The 14,524-nt window shown below is 42.0% G+C and overlaps 1 long non-coding RNA gene across 1 annotated transcript in view; it reads left to right on the forward strand.

Moving 5' to 3' along the window:
- LOC114109093 (uncharacterized) overlaps positions 1 to 1,685 on the forward strand; it is a 28,284-nt gene extending 26,599 nt beyond the window's left edge. Inside the window, exon 5 of the long non-coding RNA XR_003585804.3 lies at positions 33 to 1,685. This is a non-coding gene — a long non-coding RNA (uncharacterized LOC114109093). The remainder of the gene's footprint in view (positions 1 to 32) is intronic.
- The last annotated feature ends 12,839 nt before the right edge of the window (positions 1,686 to 14,524 follow it).

Raw genomic sequence — 14,524 nt, forward strand, 5'->3', positions numbered from 1 at the left:
GTGTTAATTTGTTCATTTCTTCTTTCCTGCAGCCATTCTCATGTGGACCCGGTCAGGATGTTTCCTGTGAGCTATCCGTTATTCTTGCCCGGTAAAATCCCATGGATAGAGGAACCTGGCAGGCTACAGTTCATAAGGTCACAAAGAGTCAGAAACAACTCAATGACTGAGCACATATGCACAAGATAAAGAATTTTTTTCAAACTTTTAAATTTATACTGGAGTATATCTGATTACCAATGTTGTGGTAATTTCAGGTGGCAGCCTGGAGTAGAGGGGATTTGGGGGAGATAAAAATTCCCCTCTACTCCAGGCTGCCACATAATATTGAGTAGAGTGCCCCGTGCTATATAGTAGGTCCGTGTTGGTTATCCACTTCACATAGGACAGCAAAACAAAGGTATTTTAGCTTAACACTCAGCCATGGGAGGCAGGGTTCCCAGAGATGAGCCGTTATGTGCACTTTAAACTGTAGGCCACCTCCCTTTAGCGATTGACCTGCAGCAAAAGCAATAGAACACAAGGGTTAAAGTCAAAGAAATGGGTCCACTGTGGAGTCAGACCTGCCTTCCCATCACTAACCCACCAGACTTAGGAGTCAGGACAGGCCTTCCCAGGCCTGGGCAGTTGCTGAGGTGCTCTCAAGCTGTGGACGCTCACATAGGCCTGAAGCGTGACGGACCTTTCATGGCAATGCCTCCCTCGGAGGAAGCGGGGGCGTAGCCTCCTGCCCACAGCTGTGGGTGAGCAGGTGGGTGGTGTCGGCTTCTCATCCGCGCCCCCAGAACACAGCTCTCCCAGGGGCGCGCTCCTGCCCCCTCTCCCATTCCTCCAGGTGGTGTCCCTCCTTCACAGAGACAGATGCCCAGGGCAGCGGCACAGCGCTCAGTCAGTGGACGGGGCCTCACTCTGCTCCAGGTGCGGCGTGTGTCGTCTGAAGCAGGGGCAGGCGTCCCGCGTCCTGTGCTGCTGCCGCCTGTGGACACAGCCGCTTCCGGCCACCCTCCTCTGGCCTGAGCCCGCGGCTGGCCTCCCCGGCCTTCCCTCTCGCGGCGTCCCTCGATGGCTCCCAGCCCCCCAAGCCTGGCACAGCCAGCGGCCCGCTTCTCTCCGCAGCGGTCTTCCAGTCTCCCTCGAGGCTGATCCTCTCTGTGGGGTGCTGGTTGACTCAGCCGGCAGCAGGAGGGCCTTCACGCACATTAATTAGCATGGGGCGGGGGATCCAATCTTCGCCCACCTTCCAAGCCCTGAGGGAAGCTGCAGAGGGTTCTGGGCTTTGCTGACGTGACAGGCAGACACGTCTTGAAGGCAAAGGCCTATCTGTGCTCCTTAACACCGAGAGCAGTACACTGCGGGAGGGGCGGGGGCAGCGCGTGTCTTCGCCCCTCAGGGAGCCCAACGGCGCGGCGTGTGCACTGGGCAATGGCGCCGCCTCGCGGTGCGCGCGCAGCCTGCAGGGCCAGCCGCGGGACCAGGCCTGCGGAAAAGGATTCAGAGAACGCGGTCTCGCGCGATTTCCTTCTGAGGCAAACAGTACACGTTGCTTAACCCCAAAACGCTGCTTTGCTTTTCACTTTGATTCCTTTCCTGGACTTTCAGTAAATATATAAATTTTGTCATGTATCTAACCCTATTTTACACATTTCCCTGCATATCTTAATTTATTAAAAGAAGAAAGCTGCTAACGTTTCTAAAATGAAATCACTCTTCACCTTTCAGTCATTTACCACCTAGAGAGTAACCACCGCCAAACCCATTCTCCTTATTTTATTGGAAAAATCTCTTAAAGAAAAATCTCTCTTTTTCTCCCCTCAATTTGTACTTGATGCAAGAAATAAGGAAGCTGTGTGTCTAAACCTAATAGTTGATCATCAAACACTTCAGGTGTTTAAGAAAAGCAAGGCTGAGGTGTAGGCTGCCTGGCTGGCAGGAGAAGAATGGGCTCCCGGAATTTAGAGAGGTGCTGTGGGCCTGGATACAGAGGAAAGACTTGAGGGAGACGATGCCCCCAAGTCTGATTATCACTCAAGGAGGGGGCGGGAGGGCTGGCAGCAAGCAACGCAGAGAATAGAACCTGGACTTTAAAACAGGGGTCACTGCTTGAATTTCATTCAGGAGGCAAAATATACACCCAGCCCATTGCGAGCAGTCTTCACACTTACATTTTCCAGCCACTTAATTAATAAAGATAGTTCTAACATTCATGCAGAAAAGGAATCAAATTCTATATAATGTGCTTTGTAGATCAGACACAAAGATGTTCTCATTAAGTTTATTTCTAATAACAGGACACACTCAGCAAAGGAAGGCTTCTTTCCGGAAGCATGCATTTGCAGTGGGAAGATTTAGAAAACAGACGGGACCTACTCTGGCTCTGGGAATTCTCTAAGAATTCAGGAAGGCAGCTAGAGGGTTTGACATCTTAATGACATGACCATTTTTCAAAGGTTCCAAAGAACATTCACTGGCATTCTAAATGTATAACTCATGTGCGTCATGATTCCATTTCCCTTAAAACCCGTGACTTTCCCACGAACAATTTCTCTTCATAAAAATAAACTGAACTTGACATCCTACAAGTAAGAACAACACAATGTTCTGTGCCAGCGTGAGATGCCGTCATGGAAAAGTCTGTAGTCTAATAGAGCTTTTGACGTGGAAGAGCTATCATTTGGACATTTACAAATGGAATGCAGTGCCATAGAAGATTGAGCTTTTACCATTCTCACAAAAGGAAAAAGGTAGCCCCTATTTTTCCCAGTTTTGTCTGCATATGATATAGCATCATGGCACCAAAATTTAGTCCAGTAAATTTATTGGGAAATGTATTTTACTGACAAACGCAAAGAGCTTTGTAGAGACTGAAAACAATAAGTCAAACTGGATAGGAGATTAATACAGTTTAGCCAATTGAGAGTATAAATGTCCAGTGTTTCTCCAGTGCTGGTTCTAATTCCCCAAACAGTCTCATCTTTCTTTCTTTCTTTTTTTTTTGTTTTTTGAGGCAATCAAATCCTTTTTGTTTGAAATGGCTTGGATCTAGAAAGGTCAGACAGGTCAGTCTCATTGCCTCTACTAGCCACCCCTGCCCCTCTGAGCACCTCCACATAAGCTGGCATCACCTTTCTTAGTCCTGGGTCCAGGTCCCTTAGCTGCCTCTTGAGTTCTCTTAAGAACACTTTTAGACGAAATAAAGATGTCTTCCATCTATGTGTATTATTTCCTAAATATCTACAGATCATCTCTAGACTAATATAAAATAATTTAAAAGTATCCTTGGGTGGTATTTTTTTATGGGCAAACTAATTGAAGCTACTAAAAATAGTACAACCTTGATATTTGCTCTAGTATCTAGAATGCTTGGTTTAGACATGTCCCGGCATCTGATTTTGAACACCAGGCCCCTCTATAACATGACCTCTTAAATCATTTTTACAATTTCTTCCTGAACACTCTAGTCATGCACCCCATTTTTCTAGTGATTTTGTAACAAGTGAATTATTATGCTCATAGATATTCAGTTCCTGGTAATCCGAAACTTACAACTCAGCAGGCATCTTGGCAGACCTAAGGGTATAAGTGTGGACCAAGCCCCCAGTCCCCATCAGAGGCTGTATCTTGAAGCATCTTTAGAATCCACGTGTGCTGCTTCACAGATTCTGATCTAGGCTTTCTCTCTGCTATTGGCATCTGAGTTCCCTGAAGAGGGTTTTCTGAGGGCTCTTAGTCGATTGCAAAAGAGCCCAGGGGTACTCTATACCTAAAAGTCTGCTGTATTCTTCACCTGGCACAGAATTCAGAGCCAGCTGGAAAGGCAGGTAAGGAGATTACGCCCGAGTGTCTGAGGAACTGAAGAACGGGTTCCCCTTTATAGAGCCAAGGCTCTGCTTGTTGGGGAAATACTCCCTGGAGGAGGTTTACAGGCCCTGCTCCCAGCTATGGTGCACTTCTTCCCCATGAAAATGAAGAGAAAAGAGGGCTCTCTTGTAGGTTTGTTGATTCTAGGCCATATTCACACTCTAAGTGGAGGTCTCTGACTAATGCTTTTTTGAAAAAAAAAAAAATTACTTAAAAAATTTCTAGTAAAATGGCCATAACAAAATTTATCATTTGAACAAATTTAGTTTATTGAGGTATAGTTGATTTACAGTATTGTGTTAATTTCTGCTTATAGCTAATCAATTCAGTCATACATATATATACATATAACATATTCCTTCTCATAATTTTATATTCTTTTCCACTATGGTTTATCACAGGATATAGAGTAGGATCTCATTTTGTGTTCATTCTTTTTATAATAATTTGCATCTGTTAATCCCTAATTCCAAATCCATCCCTTCTCTCCCTCAGCCCCCAATTTTTCATTTTTAACTGTCCAGCTCAGCGGCATTAAGTACCTACACATTGTTTTGCCACCATCGCCACCATCCATCCACAGAACTCTTTTCATTTGACAAAACTGAAACTCGCCCAGCCCCTTCACCCACCAGCTACCTCTTCCTCTATGTGTTTAACTACTGCGGGTGCCCCAGAGAAGTAGGGTCACACGAGTTTTGTCTTTTTGTGACTGACTAATTTCAGTTAGCATAATATTCTCCAGGCTCCTCTGTGTTGTACAATGTGTCAGAATTCCCTTCCTTTTAAGGCTGAATGGTATCCTATTCATGGATGGATCACATTTTGTTTATCTGTGGATGGGTATTTGAGTTGTTTCCACCTTTTGGCTATTGTGAATAATGCTGCTTTGAACACGAGAGTACAGGTATCTGATTGAGTCCTTGCTTTCAGTCCTTTTGGATATATACCGAGAAGTAGAATTACTGGGTCACATGGTAATTATATTTTTCATTTTTTGAGGAATTGCCATCCCAGAATATATCTGCTTTTACAGCTGCTTCCATCCTTCACCTTTCCCCCTGCTTTCAACTGGACTCACTGAATGTGTTCTACCCATGACAAGGACATCAGATTTAGAAAGCTAGTGAATCAAAAGTCATGAACGAAATTTGCTATGTTAACCACCAACATCTGTGCTTTTTAGGAAGTCATTTTCTTAAGGCACTACATTGAAAGTATTTAATTCTCAAAGTGAATACTGCCAGTTCAATAGCATAAGAGGTGACTCCAATTTCTTTAGATTTGTTTCAAGCTTCTTCCTAATTTGGGAAAAAAATGAAAAAAAAATTTAAAAATTTTGGCCAACACTAAATTGACAGAGCCAAGAGGTGGCAAGCTCTTGGGATGTGCACCTTCTTGGATCTGTCTACATCATCAGTGTGACCTTCAAGTTACTGAGGAAAAACTGTAACCCACAGTTTCCCCATTTCAGCAATGGAGGCACATTGCAAAGTCCTTTGCAGTGGTCCCCAACCTTTTTGGTACCAGGGACTGGTTTCAGGGAAGACAACTGATTTCCTAAGGTGGCTCAGCTGATAAAGAATCGCCTGCAATGCGGGAGGACTGGGTTTGATCCCCAAGTTGGGAAGATTCCCTGGAGAAGGGAACAGCTACCCACTCCGGTATTCTGGCCTGGAGAATTCGATGGACTGTATAATCCATCGGGTTTGAAAGAGTCAGACATGACTGAACGACTTTCATTTAACTTAACGGAGGGGTGGGGGATGGTTTCAGGATGATGATTCAAACACGTTACATTTACTGTGCCCTTTATTTCTAATCTAATGCCACTGCTGATCTGATACGAGGTACAGGACCCTGTCCTGGAGGTTGGGGACCCCTGCTTTATAGCACAGACCAATCTTAGATGATCTTCACAAACATCCCATGGAGTGGGGTGGGAGGGCAAGATATTTCCTCCCACTTAAAAAAAAATTTTTGTTTTTTTTTTTTTAAAAGAGCATTTCAAATGGTAACAAAATTAAAATAGTGTTAATCATCTCTTTTACCCCTTTTGCAACTTTACCATCCTGCTTCATCCATCTTCATTCATCTTTCCCACTCCTTTTTTTTCCAGAAACTCATGAAAACAAACCCCAGATATCATGTCGTTTCACCAGTAAACATTGCAGAGTGTATTTCAAATCCACAAGAACATAATTTTTTGTTTGTTATTTTTCCCCATATAGTTGCCTTGTTCAATGAAATTAGCAACAGTTCCTGAATATTTTCTTATGCGAATTCTATAATGAAAATGCGATGCCTTGAGAATGCCTTTTACCATTCAATTGTTCAAATGTGCGTCTAAAAAGAGAGCCAGATGTGGACTGGGTTGTTATGTCTTTATTCACTGACAGAGGGGGAAATCCTCCCTTACCTTTCTTGAGTTATTGTGGCTGGTCTAATATACAAAACAGATTAAAATAAGAAAAAGCAGCATATATAATTCATAGGAATGGATGGCTCATAGAAATGGACCTAAGTAGTCAAAGCAGTCAGTGTTTTTACTTTTTAGACAAAAAAATAATAAACGTTTGGAAAAAAAAAAGAAATAATAAACGTTTGAGGTATTAACAGAAAAAAGAAATTTAGGTTTTGGATGCCCATTAGAAACATATTAAAGAAGTAGCAAGATTTACTTATTGTTGAGACAGTCTGAGTGCATATTAGGAAAGAATTTCCAAACACAAAGCTCTGTAGAAAGGAATGAATTTTTTAAGAACAAAGAGCAGAGATAAAGCGGGCACTGTGAGCACAGTGGGCAGACAACTCCTGACAGTCTCATGATGTACTCTGCATAGAAGTTAAACAAGCAGGGTGACAATATACAGCCTTGATGTACTCCTTTTCCTATTTGGAACCAGTCTGTTGTTTCATGTCCTGTTCTAACTGTTGCTTTCTGACCTGTATATAGGTTTCTTAAGAGGCAGGTCAGGTGATCTGGAATTCCCATCTCTTTAAGAATTTGGCAGTTTGTTGTGATCCACACAGTCAAAGGCTTTGGCATAGCCAAAAGAGCAGAAATAGATGTTTTTCTGGAACTCTTTTGATTTTTTGATGACCCAGCAGATGTTGGCAATTTGATCTCTGGTTCCTCTGCATTTTCTAAAACCAGCTTGAACATCTGTAAGTTCGTGGTTCATGTATTGCTGAAGCCTGGCTTGGAGAATTTTGAGCATTACTTCACTAGCATGTGAGATGAGTGCAATTGTGCAGTAGTTTGAGCATTCTTTGGCATTGGCTTTCTTTGGGATTGGAATGAAAACTGACCTTTTCCAGTCCTGTGGCCACTGCTGAGTTTGACAAATTTGCTGGCATATTAAGTGCTGCACTTTCACAGCATCATCTTTTAGGATTTGAAATATGTGTGTGTATAGATTTATAATTTTTGGATTCTTTTCCCACATAGGTTTTTACAAAATATTGAGTATCTCTCCGTGTGTTACACAGTAGATCCTTGTTGTTTACCTATTTTATATATAATAACGTTTAAGTAACTTAGATTCAAAATAATCGATGTGCCTTTGGGGCAGCCTATGCTGGGCCCCAACATCACCCTGTTTTGTTTTTCTTTCTTCAGTTCAGTTCAGTCGCTCAGTCTTGTCCGACTCTTTGTGACCCCATGAATCGCAGCACGCCAGGCCTCCCTGTCCATCACCAACTCCCGGAGTTCACTCAAACTCATGTCCATCGAGTCCGTGATGCCATCCAGCCATCTCATCCTCTGTCGTCCCCTTCTCCTCCTGCCCCAATCCCTCCCAGTGTCAGAATCTTTTCCAATGAGTCAACTCTTTGCATGAGGTGGCCAAAGTACTGGAGTTTCAGCTTTAGCATCATTCCTTCCAAAGAAATCCCAGGGCTGATCTCCTTCAGAATGGACTGGTTGGATCTCCTTGCAGTCCAAGGGACTCTCAAGAGTCTTCTCCAACACCACAGTTCAAAAGCATCAATTCTTCGGCGCTCAGTTTTCTTCACAGTCCAACTCTCGAATCCTTACATGACCACTGGAAAAACCATAGCCTTGACTAGGCAGACCTTTGTAGGCAAAGTGATGTCTCTGCTTTTTTATGTGCTTTCTTAAACAGATTATATTTTTTAGAAAAGCTGTAGATTAACAGGAAAATTGGCCATAATTTACAGAGAACTCTTATATACTCCTGTTCTTGGTCCTCCCTTTTATTCACATTCTACCTCAGTGTGGTATAATCGAAGATTAATGAACAAGTATTGACATATGTATTAGTCAGGTTGTTCATAGAAATAAAGCCAATAACATGTCTATATCTATCTCTGTTTCCTCTTTTTAACTGGAGTATAGTTGATGTATACCAGGGCTTCCCTAGTAGCTTAAGTGGTAAAGAATCCACCTGCAATGCAGGAAACCCAGGTTTGATCCCTAGGTTGGGAGGATTCCCTGAAGAAGGGACTGGTTACCAACTCTAGTACTCTTGCCTGGAGAATTCCATGGAGTCACAAAGAGTCAGACACGACTGAGCGACATATTTTTTATAGTTGATGTACAATATAAGTTATGGGTGTACGATACAGTGATTCACATTTTTTGCAGGTTATACTGCCCTTCTAGTTATTATAAAGATTGATTATATTTGCTCTTGTGCCATATAGCCTAGTAATTCATTTTATACCTAGTAGTCTATCCATGCTAATTCCCAACTGCCTATTTTGCCCTTTGCCACTGATAACAACTATTTTGTTCTGAGTATATCTCTGAGTCTGCTTTTTTGTTGTTGTTATATTCACTAATTTGTTGTATTTTTTAGGTTCCACGTATAAGTTATTTGTTGTAATTGTTCAGTCATCAAGTCGTGTCCAACTCTTGGCAACCCCAGAGACGGCAGCATGCCAGGGTTTCCCTGTCCCTCACTTTCTCCCTGAGTTTAACCAAGTTCATGTCCATTGAATCAGTGATGCCATCCAACCATTTCATCCTCTGTTGTACTCTTGTCCTTCAGCCTTCAGTCTTTCCCAGTATCAAGGTCTTTTCCAATGACCTGACTTCACATAAGGTGGCCAAAGTATAAAAGCTTCAGCTTCAACATCTGTCCTTCCAATGAATATTCAGGGTTGACTTCCTTTAAGATTGACTGGTTTGATCTCCTTGCTGTCCAAGTGACTCTCAACAGTCTTCTCCAGCTCCACAGTAAAAATAAATGACCCAATCAAAAAATGGGCCAAAGAACTAAATAGACATTTCTCCAAAGAAGACATATGGATGGCTAACAAACACATGAAAAGATGCTCAACGTCACTCATTATTAGAGAAATGCAAATCAAGGCCACAATGAGGTACCACTTCACACCAGTCAGAATGGCTGCGATCCAAAAATCTGCAAGCAATAAATGCTGGAGAGGGTGTGGAGAAAAGGGAACCCTCTTATACTGTTGGTGGGAATGCAAACTAGTACAGCCACTATGGAGAACAGTGTGGAGACTCCTTAAAAAATTGCGAATAGAACTGCCTTATAACCCAGCAATCCCACTTCTGGGCATACACACCGAGGAAACCAGAATTGAAAGAGATACAGGTACCCCAATGTTCATCGCAGCACTGTTTATAATAGCCAGGACATGGAAACAACCTAGATGTCCATCAGCAGATAAATGGATAAGAAAGCTGTGGTACATATACACAATGGAGTATTACTCAGCTATTATAAAGAATACATTTGAATCAGTTCTGATGAGATGGATGAAACTGGAGCCGATTATACAGAGTGAAGTAAGCCAGAAAGAAAAACACCAATACAGTATACTAACACATATATATGGAATTTAGAAAGATGGTAATGATGACCCTGTATGCAAGACAGCAAAAGAGACACAGATGTGTAGAGTGGACTTTTGGACTCTGAGGGAGAGGGAGAGGGTGGGATGATTTGGGAGAATGGCATTGAAACATGTATACTATCATGTAAGAAACGAATCGCCAGTCCATGTTCGATGCAGGATGCAGGATGCTTGGGGCTTGTGCATGGGGATGATCCGAAGGGATAATGTGGGGTGGGAGGTGGGAGGGGGGTTCATGTTTGGGAGCTCATGTATACCCGTGGTGGATTCATGTCAATGTATGCCAAAACCAATACAGTATTGTAAAGTAAAATAAAGTAAAAATAAAAATTTATTAAAACAAAACAAAGTAACAACAACAAAGAATAAAAGGATTAATTCTTCAGCACTCTGCCTTCTTTATGGTCCAGCACTCACATCCATACACGATCACTGGAAAGGTCATAACTTTGACTATACATACCTTTGCTGGCAAAATGATGTCTTTGCTTTTGAATGCACTAACTAGATTTGTCCAAGCCAGGCTTCAACAGTACATGAACCAAGAACTTCCAGATATTCAAGCTGGATTTAGAAAAGGCAGTGGAACCAGAGATCAAATTGCCAGCATCTGTTGGATCAAAGAGAAACCCCAAAAACATCTACTTCTGCTTTATTGACTTTGCCAAAGCCTTTGACTATGTGGATCATAAGAAACTGGAAAATTCTTCAAGAGATGAGAATACCAGAGCACCTTACCTGACTCCTGAGAAATCTGTGTGCAGGTCTAGAAGCAACAGTTAGAAATGGACATGGAACAATGGACTGGTTCCACACTGGGGAAGGAGTATGCTAAGGCTGTATATTGTCACCCTGCTTAAAGGCTGGGCTGGATGAAGCAGAAGCTGGAATCAGAATTGCTGGGAGAAATATCAATAACCCCAGATATGCAGATAACACCCCCTTGTGGCAGAAAATAAAGAAGAACTAAAGAGCCTCTTGATGAAAGTGAAAGTGGAGAGTGAAAAAGTTGGCTGAAAACTCAACATTCAGAAAACTAAGATCATGGCATCTTGTCCCATCACTTCATGGCAACTAGATGGGGAAACAATGGAAACAGTGACAGACTTTGTTTTCCTGGGCTCCAAAATCACTGCAGATGGTGACTGCAGCCATGAAATTAAAAGATGCTTGCTTATTTCTTGGAAGAAAAGCTATGACCAACCTAGACAGCATATTAAAAAGCAGAGACATTACTTTTCCAACAAAGGTCCATCTAGTCGACTGAACTGACTTGCTGCCAAGAAGCAATCCTCTTCTAATTTCATGGTGGCTGTCACCGTCTATAGTGATTTTAGAGCCTAAGAAGAGGAAATCTGTGATTGCTTCCACATTTCCTCCTTCTACTTGCCATGAAGTGATGGGACCAGATGCCATGATCTTATTTTTTATTATTATTTTGTTTTAAGCTGGCTTTCCACTCTCCTTTTACCCTTATCAAGAGGCTCTTTAGTTCCTCTTTGCTTTCTCCCATTAAACTGGTATCATCCGCATATCTGAGATTGTTGATATTTCTCCCAGCCACCTTGATTCCAGCTTGTAACTCACCCAGCTTGGCATGTCACATGATGTGCTCTGCATATTTTTCTGGAATTCCCTTACTTTCTCTGTGATCCAGCGACTGTTGGCAATTTAATCTCTGGTTCCTCTGCTTCTTCTAAACCCAACTTGAATATCAGGACATTCTCATTTCACTTAATGCTGAAGCCTAGCTTAAAGGATTTTGAGCACGACCTTACCAGCATGGGAGTTGAATGCAACTGTGCAGAAGTTTCTACATTCTTTAGCACTGCCCTTCTTGGGAACTGGGTTGAGGATTGACCTTTTCCAATCCTACGGTCACTGGTGGGTTTTCCAAATTTACTGACATATTGAGTGCAACACTTTAAGGGCATCATCTTTTAGGATTTTAAATAGCCATTCTGGAATTCCATCACCTCCACTAGCTTTACTGTTATATTGGAGACCTTCCAACCTGGAAGGCTCATCTTTCAGTGTAATAGATTTTTGCTTTTTTATACAGTTCATGAGATTCTCACAGAAAGTATGCTGGAGTAGTTTGCCATTCCCTTCTCCAGTGGATCATGGTTTGTCAGAAGTCTCCACATGACCCATCTGTCTTGACTGGCCCTGCATGGCATGGCTCACAGCTTCATTGAGTTATGCAAGCCACTTCACCATGATAAGGCAGTGATCCATGAAGGGATATAAACAGTATCATACATATTTGTATTTCTCTGTCTGATTTATTTCACTTAGTATAAAACTTTCCAAATCCATCCATGTTGTTGTATATAAAAATTTCATTCTTTTTTATGGGCTGAGTAGTATTTCACTGTGTGTGTATCTCTTTCTCTGTCTATCACATCTTCTTTATCTGTTTATCTGTTGAAGGACTCTTAGGTTGCTTCCATACTTTAGCAAGTATAAATAGTGCTGCTATGAATATTGGGGTGCATCAATGTTTTTGAATTAGTGTTTTTGTTTTTTTAGCATATATCCAGGAATTGCTGGATCATGTATTAAGTCTATTTGTAGTTTTTGGAGGGTCCTATATACTATTTTCCAGTGACTGCACCAATTTACATTCCCACCAACAGTGTAGGAGGGTTCCCTTTTCTCTACATTGTCACCAAAATTTGTTAATTGTGCTCTTTGATGATAGCCATTCTAACAGGTGTGAGGTGGCATCTCATTGTGGCTTTGATTTGCATTTTGATGATTATCAGCGATGCTTGACATCTTTTCATTTCTTGTCTGTTTAGTAGGGAAGTGATTTCTCCAAGTGCTAGATGTACTACTTACTCTTTCTCACAATTTCCTGGATGTATAATTAGCATCAAAACAAACAAACAAAAATGCTTCTTGATTCTTCTTTGCAGTATGGCATGGAAATAACTTAATCAAAAGTGGCAGCACAGCTTCAGAAATAGCTTAAAAAATTTGCTTCCCTCTCCTTAAACTCAAGTTCAGGTCTTCTTTCTTCAAAGAGCAGCAAGAAATATCATTTATGTTTGTGTTGGCTATGATTGGAGAAATTTATTCACCTCATTAAAGGCATTAGATTTAGAGTCTATCAACCAAGGCAGCTTCTTGGATTGAAACAGAGAATTTTTCATTTCTAAAGCTATTGGTAGCACATGTCTTATTATTGGTATAGCAAATGGAAGGATCTTATAATCCTCTTAGTTTTTCAAGCTGTGGATATGGTCCACTTGTTACTGTGAAATAAATTTTTTCTCAAACAACATTAAAAAAGAAAGAAATGGAACAGACTAGAAGATATCAGAGTACATCGTGTATTAATCTACTCAGTCTGCCATAGCAAAGTGCCACAGACTGGGTGGCTCAAGCAGCAGACATTTCTGATTTTGCTGGAGGTCTGCATTGGCAGGGGTCTCCTCTGAGGGCTCTCTCCTTGGCTCGCAGACTGCTGTCTTCCTGTGTCCTCACGTGGTCTCTCCGTGCCTTGTCTGTGTCCTGATCTCTTCTGTGGATACCAGTCAGATCACATTAGGGCCCACACTACTGACCTCACTTAATTTAATCATCTCTTTAATTGTTTCCAAGTTTTAATACATTCTGAGGTACCATGGTTAGGAACTCAAATTTTTGGAGATCTCAATTCAGCCCATAATACGCCATGTTGTGTGTTTTTGGTGAAGCTTTGCCTTAAATACATGTTTGTTGATTGGGTTGCAATGAAAGCATATTTCCTATTGTATAGGACTTGCTTTTTAAAAACATGAGCTTGGTGAATCACAGGTAGGATGCCTTGCCTTGCCCTCTTTCTCCCTGGGATGAGGTAGAGATTGCAGGATCTAGAAGCCTGTGAGGAAGGGTATGAGTGAGTTATAAGATGAACAGTTTGCACTTCTCGTACTCCGTCATTTGATTGTTGCTCTTTGCCTTCAGTTGACAGTAACATCCAGGTTCTTGGCAACTTCCTGGGGTTGTGGGACTGAGGTCCCATTTCCTTGCTCATCACTGGTCTGGGACACCCTTAACTCCTACAAACTGCTCTCAGGTCCTGGCTGAATGCCCCCCTGCATATCAGCAATGCAGAGCCTCTTCTAGTAAATCCCTTCTGTGGTTTTCTCTTCTGCCTTTAAGGGCACATGTAATGAGACCAGGTCCACCTGGGCAGTCTCCCTTTTGAAAAATTAGAATCAATGAATTAGTAACCTCAATTACATCTGCAAAATCCCTTTTGCATGTAGCTATTCCATCATGTTCACCATCTCAGCGATTCGGGTAAAAGTCCTGGGGCCATTTCAGATTCTGCTTAGCACAGGCCCAGAGCCTGCGAAGTGACCAGAGAACTTACATTTGGTCAGTAGAGATGCTAACCATTTGTGTCCAGGAGAGATGGTCATGATGAAGGCTTGAGTGGGGTTTTTTTGTTTTTTTTTTTTTAATTTGGTCCCATTAGGACATTAGCCAGTTTTGTCTCTAACTTGGCAAACTCATTTCAGTGGAGCTTTTTCTCCTTCCCTCCTGAGGGATAGTCTAGACCTCGTTCCGTGAACCCTTTGAATCACTCTGCTATCCTGCTGGATCCTTTAGTGCTGAGTAGACAAAGCTCTGACACACGCCCATTCTATATTTGTGTGGAGTCATGGGTTTAGCTTTTTGACAGTGCAATTTGGTTTTCCAGGAGACCTGAACATCTGAGGCTTTCTGTTCCCTCTTTTTCCTTCCTTAAACCCCCCAACTGACTGAGTTCGCTTGTAGTTCTGCCTTTTGAACAAAAGGGTATAAAAATCCACCTCAAGCA

The sequence above is a fragment of the Ovis aries genome, chromosome 18 (assembly GCF_016772045.2).
Source record: "Ovis aries strain OAR_USU_Benz2616 breed Rambouillet chromosome 18, ARS-UI_Ramb_v3.0, whole genome shotgun sequence".
NCBI classification, from domain to species: domain Eukaryota; kingdom Metazoa; phylum Chordata; class Mammalia; order Artiodactyla; family Bovidae; genus Ovis; species Ovis aries.